The 12,843-nt window shown below is 43.7% G+C and overlaps 1 protein-coding gene across 2 annotated transcripts in view; it reads left to right on the top strand.

The window, feature by feature from the left end:
- CCDC85C (coiled-coil domain containing 85C) overlaps positions 1-12,843 on the top strand; it is a 167,663-nt gene that overhangs the window by 95,113 nt on the left and 59,707 nt on the right. The gene's annotated exons all lie outside the window — the stretch shown is intronic.

Below are 12,843 nucleotides of genomic sequence, written 5' to 3'. Positions count from 1 at the left end.
TTGCTCATTATCTCTCTTTCCCTAGCCTCTACGCAACCAGGTTTTTCATCTCAGACTCAGGGGAGCGCATTCATCGCCCCCAGGGGGAGAAAGATAGCGGGTGGATTAGAAGCGCTCTGGCGCTACCCCCCCCCCCGATTCTCTCTTTAGAGCCTCTTTCCTGCCAACTTCCATGCCGCCTTCATTAGCAGCTTGAATTTAAGTGCTCCAAAGCGCCGCTGGTTTTCCCCCCACCCGAACGCCAATCATCCCAGGAAGGGGCGAACTCTTCCTCGCAGCCCCTCACGGCTTTCTAGGCTCACCAGAGGGGCCCGATTCCGTCCTGAGCAGCCCCGACATTCAGCAAGTAGGTGGCCGCCTCCTTGGGCACCACCTCGCAGTTGGGCGCCATCGTAATTTCTCTCTGCTGCGAGTGTTCTCCAGCTCTCCAAACAGGCCTTACCAGCCCGTACAGAGTCTCTCTCCTAAACTACTGTTGGCAATCCGCAGCCGCGCTCAGGGCAAAGCAATAGCAGCACATTCCTCCCCTCCCAGTTGTCGTCTGGGAGTTCAGCTGCTGGAGGCCTTATCTTTCCAACCCAGTGTTTTTGGCCTCAGGCGTTCATTTGACTAATTGGATAAATAAGCACTTGGGTTGATTCCTTATTGGACCAGGATCCAGACTTAAGCATCAAGCATTTTCAAAGAGTTAAAAAAATAAAAATAATAAAAATAATAAATAAAAGGAGAAACAATAATCAAACACGTATACAAGACTTATTCATATGTATATATATAAGTAAATAAAGGAATTAAATATATATATTAAGAATAATAATAATAATAATAATAATAATATAATATCTTTATATTCACCGCTATTCCGCGGTACATCAAATTCCAAAAGGGGGCGCAGGCCAGCTGATAAGGACACCCGGCCTTTGCTGCAGGCCGAACCCTAGGCGAGCCAACCGCCTCTGGTATTCTCTCATATGATTATTACCTCTTAAAGTGGCAGACGATAATTCCTCTAATGCCCCTTCTCTGAAGGCCAAATCTAAGTCTTACCATTTGCGCAGTCAGGCTAAGGAAACTCCAAATAATAGTGGTATAGTCTCTCCTGCCCTGCAGGGGGTTGGACTAGATGACCTCCAAGATCTCTTCCAATCTGTTTCCCACTACCCTGAACTCGCCCGATCTCGCCTGATCTCGGAAGCTAAGCAGGGTTAGACCTGGTTAATACTTGGATGGGAGACCGTCTGGGAGTATCGAGTGCTGTAGCGGAGAAGCCTTGAGGTGTCATAGTCATCGGAGAAGGAACTTGACGGGCTATCCAGCGGGTCCCTCCCAGTGACTCCAGCCCTGCCACCCTCCGCTCCTCCTATCTCTACTCACCCCCTCCCCCAGATTTCTTTTCCCTCTCCAGGCACAGCTCACCCCAGGGGCATCAGGCCCACGGATCAACGACCAGACGGACAGCAGGAGGAGCCTGCCACAGTCGGGATTTCAGAACAAACCAGGTCATAGACGGAGCTGGCTATCCGCCAGGGGACTGTGGAAGGTCTCCAACAGGTGTCCAGACCGATCTAGATCGGATTCTACCATGGTCAGGTACCTTCACAGAGGAACAGCCCTCTTCCAAAGGGAACAGGAGGAGGAGAAAGGGGACCTGAATCAATTCAGGGAGGAGGAGAAATCCAATTGGGGTCAACTCATTTCAGCGAACCCCTATCAGGGACGGAGCCCATGGAGGGGGTGATGCTCAGGATAAGGATCCCAACCCCAGTTAAAGGGAAAGGTCCCTTACCATCCCTCCTTTGAGGGCTTGTTCAAGCCGCATATGTATAGACTGCTTCGCCTTAAGGCCAAGTCATCTCCGGCCTGTGCTCTTAGTCTCCCTCTGTCCTCCTTTCCTTGGTGGAGGCCCCAGGGGATGCCATTCCCAAGCAGCCCGGGGCGGAAGCTAATGTCATTCCGGCTCCACCCATTTCCTCTGATCTGGGATCAAAGCAGCTGATCTCTACAGGGGCCCTCCCCTCCCCACCTCGCCCGGACAACAGGTTTTTTTACTTCAACCTTGACTCAGATTTCTCCACCGATTTAATTCCCTCGAGGTTGACGAGCCCATTGTTGGCTCAGCATCCTCCTCCTCTGCTAATGATCCTCTGGAGGCTCTGAACCCCGAGGACAAGAGGGCCAAACTAGCCTTACGCCGGGCTCCCCAAGCCTACACTTGGGTCACTAGATCGGCTTCGGCCGCCTCCTTTTCCTCCAGGTCTCCAATCCGGTGGCTTCACCAACTAAAACGGCATGTCCCCGCCTCTATTACAAGGGCGCATCAGGACATCGCTGAACACACAACCGCGGCAGAATTTTCGGCCCTCGCTGCCTATCATAAGGTTAAGTGTTCCTCTAGAACCATAACCTCCCTGGTTCCAGAGTCAAATTGGTCACGGCTCCCATCAAAGGGGACAGAGTCAGAGCCCAGAACCCCTCAGTCATTTCGGAAAGGGCCTCTCGACCTTCTTCCAGTCTCCCTCCCCGCCCAGGTACCACTTCTTTCGGCCATTCCATCTCCAGGATCCGCCGACTTGGGCAACAGGAACCGGGGGGCGGCTCTTACAGGACTCCCTTCAGGGGATCATGTGGGAGGCCCTTCCGGCGCCCAATACAGGTCCCGCTCCCCCCCGCCCCACTGGCAGACGCCTCAGACATGTCACCGACCCTTGGGGTTCCTCTACTTCCCTGCCTGGGTCCATGTTACTATTCCGCTCGGACTCGCCCCAGAATTCGGCGCGTTCCCTCCGACCTTTCCAGGGCACCCCCCCTCGAGGGACCCCACCAAGCGTAGTTTAATGGATTCCGCCATTCATCCTCTTCACAACATAGGCCACCTCTTCACCCTCCCAATGAGGGGGGCTCTCACCTCGGGCCAACTCAGGTGGATGGACGAATCCCAGACCAGGATAGGAGGACTGACACCGCAGTTTTAGATGCACCTTTAGTCCTTCACTGGGCCCAAGGAACGTGGCCCACGGATTCAAGCGTGCCAACATCCCAATCTGCACCCGCCACCCAATGTGGCCTCCTTGTGGTCGCCAGAACCCTAGGTCCCTGGCCCGCGTGCTCCCTCGGACCCCACTCCACTGCCACCTGGATGACTCCTCATCCTGTCCTGCTCCAGACGCCAAGCAGAGGGACACCAGAGCTACTCTCGCTTCCCTCCAAGACCACTTCCTCGCAAACTGACAAGAGCCATCTGTTGCCATCTAATCGGATAACCCCTTGGGGTCCGTAATCGTTACGGTTAAAGGGAAAGGTCCCTTTTTTCCTCAGAAGACCCCTTAACATCCGGAATTCTGTCAAGCGTATCCGGTGATCAAAAAAGGGGTAACTCTATTAGAAGGGCCTAGACTATTGGCTGAGATGGTCTCAGGCATTCCCATTGTTCCCTGGGCCCGTTTATGCACCAGACCCCTACAGGGTTCCTGCTCCCATTTCTAAGGCCGGCAGAAGCCATTTGAAATTCTTGTTCCAGGTTCCGCCAGGGGTCCTCACGTCTCTTCTCGGGTGGACCAACCCCATCATCAATGAGGGTCATTACCTCTAGGAGGCCCAACAGCTCACCCTCCCCACAGATCCCAGCCTGTCCAGATGGGGCGCTCTCATCCACTCGCTCACGGCTCGGGGCAAACGGTCGGAGACAGACCGGGCATGTAGGCTAGACTAGTTGGAACGCACGCCACTGTTCTGGCCCTTAATAGCTCCCTCCCGCAGGTACGCGGGCGTCTTGTCCTTACCCTCACGGGTAGTGTCATCACCAGGCTCATGTTAACAGACAAGGAACCACACAGTCCATATGGTTGATGAGAGAAGCCGAACGCCCCTGCTACCACGCAGTGTGCATTCTTCTCTGCCTCAAAGTAGAGCTCATTTCTGTTCAAGAAGGTGACCGCGACCTCCAGCCTACCGATAGGGGTCCTCTTGGCATCCCTTCTCAATGCACGACTCCCAAGATTCTCGAGGCGCCCCTCCCAGGGGCTGAAAAGTACAATGCCCCCGTTACCCCTGGCCCCCAGGGCCTCTATATGCATTCCCTCCACTAGACCTACTCACTGAGTCATTCTAGGTCTGCTTCACAAAAAGCAGAACTGCTTCTGGTGGCCCTCTTCTGGCCCAGGCGCCCATGAGTGCGGTCCTCTGCAACCTATCGGTGGCTCCTCTCGGGAAAATCCCTCCGAACGGGACCTCCCCTCCTCAAGGGCCCCTTCTACATCTGGATCCCCTGCAGCTCATCCTAGCCATCAGCAGGTTGAATGGAGTCACCTAGGAAGCGAGAAACTCTCTGACCAGGTTATTGATACCATCTTAGCCGCCAGTCGGTCCTTAACTACCTGAATCTACGATACCACTCGGAATAGCTTCCACAAGTGGGGTCATAAGTCCCAAGTCAGCCTCTTTCACCCTCCATCGCTAGATCTTACTTGTCACAGGCTCCGCCAGGAGCAGCGGAATAACAGCACATCTCACCAAAGTGAGGCCTCCTCGGCAGCTTGGGCCACCACGGCCCCAGTCATTGGCATTTGCCAGGCCACCACCTGGGCCTACTCGTCTCCCTTCAGGAGACCTTACAAGTTCGGCACATTGCCTCAGCGGAGGCCTCGTTTGGCAGACGAGTCCTACAGTGGGTCCTCAGGACCCAGAGAGGCTCCCGAACCAGACGGAGTCCCTCCCGTAGGACAGCCAAGCTTTGGTATGTCCCACTCTCTGGATGATCCGAGCAGCTCTAAGGAGAATGGGCGTTGGTTCTTACCTGACACAGCATTTCTCTTTGAGCTGCGAGGATCATCCAGCCCCACCCTATTCTTTCACCGTCTGGTGGGGTCTTGTTTCGGCCAATGAACCTTAAGTCTAGTAAGATGAGAGTATGAATTTCTCTTTTCTCTCGCTTTCGCATAAACTGGGGAAAGCCGGCAACAGAGCCACGTGATGGAAGGCAGAGCGTTCCTCAGTAATTAAGCTCAGCCTACAACGATGCAGACTGAAGCACTACCCACTCTCTGGATGATCCGAGCAGCTCAAAGAGAAATGGCGTGTCAGGTAAGAACCAACGCCCATTCTGGAAGCAAAGAAGAGAGATGACTAAAAGGTTGAAGAAGTAAATGGAGATTTGTTCAGGCAAATATCATTGTTGGGTCTGTGGAATACCAAATTCAGAACAGTGTGAGCCTGAAAGAGATTTCTCTCAGGAGAAAAAAGCTCAGCCAGTGAGCCTTTCATCAGCCTCTAGTAACTGATTTATTGCTGTTGTGAATGAATTTTAGGCCTTTGTAATAAAGATGAAAAGAAAGGAGGACAAGCAAATGAAAAGCAATGAGGCTGGTTATCTTAACAGGGTGGTCAAGTTACCTGATTCAATATAGCCTCTTTTTTAAAATAAAAAAAATGAATACTTCTTGTGGATTGTGGAAAGGATGTGTGCTTCTGTGGTTTAAGTGCTAAAAATTAGAAAAGATGAAAGTGTTATACAAAGCATTGTTTTAAAAAAAATCTTCTTTGAGTTGTCAACGGAGAAGGTTAGAGAAATAATTTATACTGCAATTCAGATCGGTGATAGCTAAGATTCAGCTAAAGGAAAATAGGATTCATTATGATTTCCGGTGATTTATGCAGTCTCTCCAGAGACCTGCAGATACTATTGTCTGGAGAGAAACCTTCTTGAACAAAAGGGCGAAAGGACTGTTCTCATGAATACATTCTTGTTGCCTGGCAAAAGTATTAAGTTAGACAGCAGCTTTACAACTAATTCTTTATCTCAAGAGTGCAGTTGAGGTCTATAGAATGGGCTTGAGCAAAACTAAGTGTAGGATGAATGGAAAAGCAAGATCAGGATACTTAATCAGGACAATTCCATTTTTTTACATTGATTGCATTGTATCAAAGCAGTTGTAATTAAATAAAAACAATTAACAAAACAATAGCTTTCCTTCTGTTTTTAGTATAAGTGCCATTGCTTATGAATCTAAATTAGTTTTATCCATACAAAAAAAGGAAGGGATCAACTGAGTTAAAAATACTCCAAGGAAGGAAGGAAGGAAACTTTTGATCAACTGCTATCAGTAAGAAGAAAAAAATGGAATGCTTAAAAGTTCACAGACCAAACAGTAGACTGGAATATTGATCAGGAAAACCCCACACTGCAACATTTTGATAAAAACAGACACATAAGAAACAGCATGGGTTGGTTGTCTTGAGCAATATAGTGGGGCTACTATGGAAGATGCTGGGAAGATTCATTGCTCAGTGTTATAGGACAAATATTTCATAAGCTCTTTATATTGCATAGCTGCAGTTATTTTAAGATGTTGGAGTCAGGAGTTGTGTTTGTGCACACTGAAATAGTTTTGGGGGATGGTATCTATACAGTGTCTGTACATACTGATAACAAGGTGAGGAAACAATGGTTTGATTTATATAAGACAACTTTGCATGTTTAAGTCTAAACTTTATACCTTAACATAGCAAACAACAAATGATCATTTTTGTCTACTGTTACCACCCATATATTTCTTAGAGTGAGGTATATTATAAAGGAGATATTAAAGATTAGAGGTAATGCTAGCACTGCAGTAAAGAAGTAACTGACATTTCAAGAGAAAATGAAGATGACCTCATTTGGGGTCCATTGTAGGAATTAGTTGAAGATTTATGTCCAGTTGACCTAAATTGACAAGGGAGTATGAAGCAATTAGCGCTGTCAAGTTTATACAAAACATGAATACGGTAACAAACTGTTTCAATTTTTCTCACTAGTGGAAAAGCCACTAATCGGCTTCTTTTTTCTTCTGAGTCATGTGACTAATGTTATCAAGATTAACTGCAGAGGAAAGAAAAGAAGCTTAAATGACTTGAGACTGCCCATCTGGTCATTTTAACCTTTTCCTGTTCATTAAAGCTATGGAATTTCATGAGTCTACAGGTGACTTACTCTTCTATCCTATATCTTAGGATAGGTGTGCTAAACCTATGCTAAACTATGATTTGTTCTACCAACACTTGTTGAATTTGCTGACTTATTGCGGCTATTGGACCTAATTGTCCAGATGCTCACAATATGTTGAGCCACAAACAAGCAAGGCATACTACACTCCACGTGATGTATAAATCCTACTTCAGTCTTTGTCTCTTCCCACCTGGCCATTTCTTAATATATATCTGCCCCATAACATGCTAAACCAAGAGCTTTCTCCTCTTTTATTGAAACAATAACAATAAGCCGGAAAGTTATAGAAAAAGTGTAAATAACCAATGAAAGTAAGTAAAAAGAACTTGGGAAAGATATCAAGATTTTAAATATCCACATTCAAAGTTATGACTTTGTTTTGTTATAATCATGACTTGTCCAATAAGCCATAGTATCACAGTTCATGAATTGCACCAAGCCATAAACTTAACAATAAGCCGGAAAGTTATAGAAAAAGTGTAAATAACCAATGAAAGTAAGTAAAAAGAACTTGGGAAAGATATCAAGATTTTAAATATCCACATTCAAAGTTATGACTTTGTTTTGTTATAATCATGACTTGTCCAATAAGCCATAGTATCATAGTTCATGAATTGCACCAAGCCATAAACTGTAGGCTACAAACTGCAAATGGTTAAGCCAAAATCAAATATACTGCATTATAGCTTGGCACAGTACTTAAATTGTAGATCACAATCTCTTGGGAGTCACAACTTACTTAAAAAGTGTATTGTATTTTTTAAAAAAAGCCTGAGGCACAGAACTGTGCTTGGACTTTTGAGTATTACTAAGTTTATGAATCAGCTTTCCTCCAACGTCTTTTCTTCAGAGCAATAGGAAAGCTCTGCAAACCAGTTATACTATTGTATTCTTTTCATTCTTATTTAGATGGTAAAACATTGCTTTTCCCAAAAATATTGGAGTACTATGGGATCCCAAACAAATTGGCATGGAAAAGTATATCCATTGTCATTTGAGTGTATGTAATAGTGTATGGGTCAGCAAAGTTCAACATTTTTATCGATTATTTAAAACTTACCTTTCCATTTTAGTATTCTACTTGCTGGACTGGCAACTTGAGAAACAATCCTTTGCACATTTTTGAATGAGAAATTCATCCATACTGCAGAAATTCATGAGACTTGGTTCCAAGGAGATACTTTTTAAAATCTTTGTTTGCCTCTTCTTATGTGTCTACCAGAAATAAGAAACTGATTTTGTTATACAATTGTGCTCATAAGTTTACATACCCTGGCAGAATTTATGATTTCTTGGCCATTTTTCAGAGAATATGAATGATAATATAAAAACTTTTTTTTCACTCATGCTTAGTGTATGGCTGAAGCCATTTATTATCAATCAACTGTGTTTACTCTTTTTATATCAACAACAGAAACTACCCAAATGACTTTGATCAAAAGTTTACATTCCCTGGTGATTTTGGCCTGATATAACATGCACAAAGGGGCTTGAATAGCTATTAAAGGTAACCATCTTAACCTGTGATCTGTTTGCTTGTAATTAGTGTGTGTGTGTGTATAAAAAGGTCAATGAGTTCCTGGACTCCTGACAGACCCTTGCATCTTTCACCCAGTGCTGCACTGACGTTTCTGGCTTCTGAGTCATGAGGAAAGCAAAAGAATTGTCAAAGGATCTGTGGGAAAAGGTAGTTGAACTGTATAAAGCAGGAAAGAGATATAAAAAGATGTCCAAGGAATTGAGAATGTCAATCAGCAGTGTTCAAACACTAATTAAGAAGTGGAAAATGAGGGGTTCTGTTGAAACCAAACCACGGTCAGGTAGACCAACTAACATTTCAGCCACAACTGCCAGGAAAATCATTCGGGATGCAAAGAAAAACCCACAAATAACTTGAGATGAAATACAGGACTCTCTGAAAACATATGGTGTGGCTGTTTCAAGTTGCACAATAAGGAAGAAAGATGGGCTGCATGGTTGAGTCGCCAGAAGAAAGCTATTACTATGCAAATGCCACAAAGTATCCCACTTACAATATGCCAAACAGCACAGAGACAAGCCTCAAACCTTCTGGCACAAAGTCATTTGGAGCAATGAGACCAAAATTGAGCTTTTTGGCCACAACCATAAATGCAACATTTGGAGAGGAGTCAACAAGACCTATGATGAAAAGTACACCATTCCTACTGTGAAACATGGAGGTGGATCACTGAAGTTTTGGGGATGTGTGAGCTATAAAGGCACAGGAAATTTGGTCAGAATTGATGGCAAGATGAATGTAGTATGTTATCAAAAGATACTGGAGGAAATATGCATTAATCAGCCCAGAAGCTGCACATGGGATGTGCTTGGACATTCCAACATGACAATGATCCTAAACACAAGGCCAAGTCAGCCTATCATTGGCTACAGCAGAATAAAGTGAAGGTTCTCCAGATGAGCTGTTCAGAGCATCCATTGTTTGGGATGATGCTTCTGTTGCTCGTTTGATACAATGGATGCTCTTCACAGCTCACAGAGAAAGGGAATGTCAGGTAAGTACCAATGCCCCTTCTGGAATGGCCGTCTCAGTCTCCTGACCTCAATATCATTGAGCCACTCTGGGGAAATCTCAAACATGCAGTTCATGCAAGACAGCCCAAGAATTTACAGGAACTGGAGGCTTTTTGCCAGGAAGAATGGGCAGGTTTACCATCTGAGAAGATAAAGAGCCTCATCCACACATACCACAAAAGACTTCAAGCTGTCATTGATGTTAAAGGGGGCACTGGGGTATGTAAACTTTTGATCAAGGTCATTTGGGTAGTTTCTGTTGTCATTATGATTTAAAAAGACTAAACACAGTTGATTGATAATAAATGGCTTCAGCCAACCACTAACCATGAGTGAAAGAAAAGTTTTTGTGTTATCATTCATATTCTCTGAAAAATGGCCAAGAAAACATTAAATTCTGCCAAGGTATGTAAACTTCTGAGCACAACTGTAACTGATTCCCCCCCCTCCCCCCCGATTGATTTTTAAATTGTTCTCCTGTTATAACTATATTCTAATTCCCTGTTCAACTGTTCCTTAGAGATCCATATAGTAACAGGGGTAATTTAATTATTGATGTCTTGTCATTTTTTAAAAGATTTGAATTGGAAATACATGCTATATCTGTTTTCCATACTGTTTTACTATTTTTGAAGTATAACCGTTTTTCATTTTTAGTACTCTTAAAAGGCTGTAATTTTAATGAATTTTTAAATATAATTTGTCACTTCTCACAATGATTGTACAAAGTTACCTTCTTTATTTGTAAGTTGTAAAAAAAGTTGCCTTCTATCTCTTTCTATTTGCAAGATATATTAGGTGTTTCACATTTAACTATTGAAGTACTCCACCAACCACAAATTGAGTTTCCCCATCTTCTGTTTCCTTAGGAACAGTTCCGAGTCTCCTTCTTTGTCTTTTGCCTTTACTTCTAAATAATGCAACACACTGCTGCTACAACCAACAGTGTTGATTTTTATACTATTGTATAGTATGTTCTTACTAATACCTTGCAAGCTCCTTTTTCTTAAAGAATTCCATTCACTTGGTTGCTTTCAGCATGGTGAACATTGAAGCACGCTGAGAATTGCAGTTCAGCAGTATTTGAAGAGATGCAGGTTCCCCCACCCTGCTGCGTTGCTTTTCCTTTATCCACTGAGTAGGTAGTTTTTGTAGTATAAGTCACTAGGATACACTTCACAGACAGAGCTTGAGCTTTCTGAAATGTGTTTGTCTGACATGAGCTGGTGTAATACTGTATACATGTCAAATCTTTTCTAGTTGAAGCCTGATAAAATTCCTATTGCAATGCTAGAAGGAGATGACATTTCTAAAGTTGTGACTGTGAAACAGATACAGAAGAACATACAGGACAGGTTTTATCAATCATTTACAGCCTTTCTGAGCCTTTCTAGTGCTTTAGATTTCCCCATCATTGAAAATAAACTGATTTACTACAATTTATAACCCTTTGCTTTACCTACAGTAATAATAAGGAAATAACTTGTTAGCTGAAAAAAAAGTAAAAATAACGTCAAATTATACACCATGACAGATGGAATATTTTAAAATCTGAGTACATTTATGATAATTACAAAGAAACTTTAATGAGTTTAATCCCAATCCCACAAGCAGACATTAGCTTTCCAGATGCTCAGGCTAGGGAAATAAAAACAATAGCCAAGGATTTTCTAAGCCAGCAGCTAGGAACAGCAGCAGTAGTTTTTATATTTTGCTTTTCAGTGTGTAAATATAACTTCCAAGTTCCTGTGCTCTATGTGATCACATAAAATATCTTATAGGTGTGAAAATGGTTCCTCCCCTACCATCTAGCCCAGAGGTGGTATTCAGCAAGTTCTGACCAGTTCTGGAGAACCGGTAGTGGAAATTTTGAGTAGCTTGGAAAACTGGCAAATACCACCTCTGACTGGAGATTTTACAGTATCCTTCCCCTGCCACTCCCACTAAGCCACACCTACAGAACCGGTAGTAAATTTTTTTGAATCCCACCACTGATCTAGCCAATAAGCCAGTAGTAGCCAGCAGTTTCAGCTACAGCGAGCAATGCTAGGGGATTATGGGACTTATCAATTCCTAAAGTCTACCAATTCTTTAAAAAACAGAAACGAGAAAAAGGATTCTTTAACAATAAAGACAGCTGCTGGCTGTTTTCTATGAAATACATTAATACCATAATAACAAAAAGTTGACAAAATAAGGAGAGGAGATAAACAAAGGAAAGCATGTACAGAGATTGTCCTCCAATTACAACCACAATTGGGACTGGAGTTTCCATCAATAAATGATATGATCATTTAATGAATCATTACGTGACCATACCCAATTTTACAATCTTATTTGCCATGGTCATTCAGTAAATCACTACCAGCATTAAACAAATAACCCTTACTCCATAGACTACATGTCCTCAGAAGCCGCAACCATCATAAATAGATGCTGGTTGCCAAACACCTGAATCATGTTCTCATGACTTTGGGGGTGCTGCAGTCATCATTAATGTGAGGACCGGTTGTAAATTACTTTTCATTCAGTCACTGACTGAATAATCTTAAATCAAAATCTACCTGTGTAGCTTTTGTCTTCAACTTATGACAGTAATTAAGCACAGAATTAGTGTTATAGGTCATAGCAGTTCTCTGAAGCTTTCAAAACATCCTGTAATATTGGCTATGGATATTCTATATATTACTGATAGACAGTCATTTAAATTCATTTATTTTAATTTATTCCCAATCTGGCTGTTCCAGAAATGCACCCTATTCTCATTGAATCCATTCATTTTGCTGTTGATCATCCTCTTCTCTTTTCTTCCACCTTTCTTCCTCCTCCTCCTCCTCCTCCTCCTCCTCCTCCTCCTCCTCCTCCTCCTCCTCCTCCTCTTCTTCTTCTTATTATTATTATTTGACTTATTATTTGTGCCGCAAGTGAAAACTCTGAGTAAATTTGCTCTGTGATTCATTTATTTGTTTTCTTGACTATGCCCAGACATCTTCTCCAATAGATAAAGGCAAAAGTTCCCCTCGCACATAAGTGCTAGTCATTTTCTGCTCTAGGGGCCGATACTCATCTCCGTTACAAAGCCAAAGAGCCAGCACTGTCCCGAAGACGTCTCCGTGGTCATGTGGCCAGCATGACTAAACGGCAAAGGCACACGGAATGCTGTTTCCTTCCCACCAAAGTGGTCCCTATTTTTCTACTTGCATTTTTACATGCTTTTGAACTGCTAGGTTGGTAGAAGCTAGGACAAGTAACAGGAGCTCACTCCTTAACACAGCGCTAGGGATTCGAGCTGCCAAACTGCCCACCTT

This window comes from Pseudonaja textilis, chromosome 1, assembly GCF_049901715.1.
Source record: "Pseudonaja textilis isolate UNSWEBS1 chromosome 1, rPseTex1.2, whole genome shotgun sequence".
Taxonomy (NCBI): domain Eukaryota; kingdom Metazoa; phylum Chordata; class Lepidosauria; order Squamata; family Elapidae; genus Pseudonaja; species Pseudonaja textilis.
Note: the sequence above shows the minus strand (reverse complement) of the source record. Positions and strands in the feature narration are given on the sequence as shown.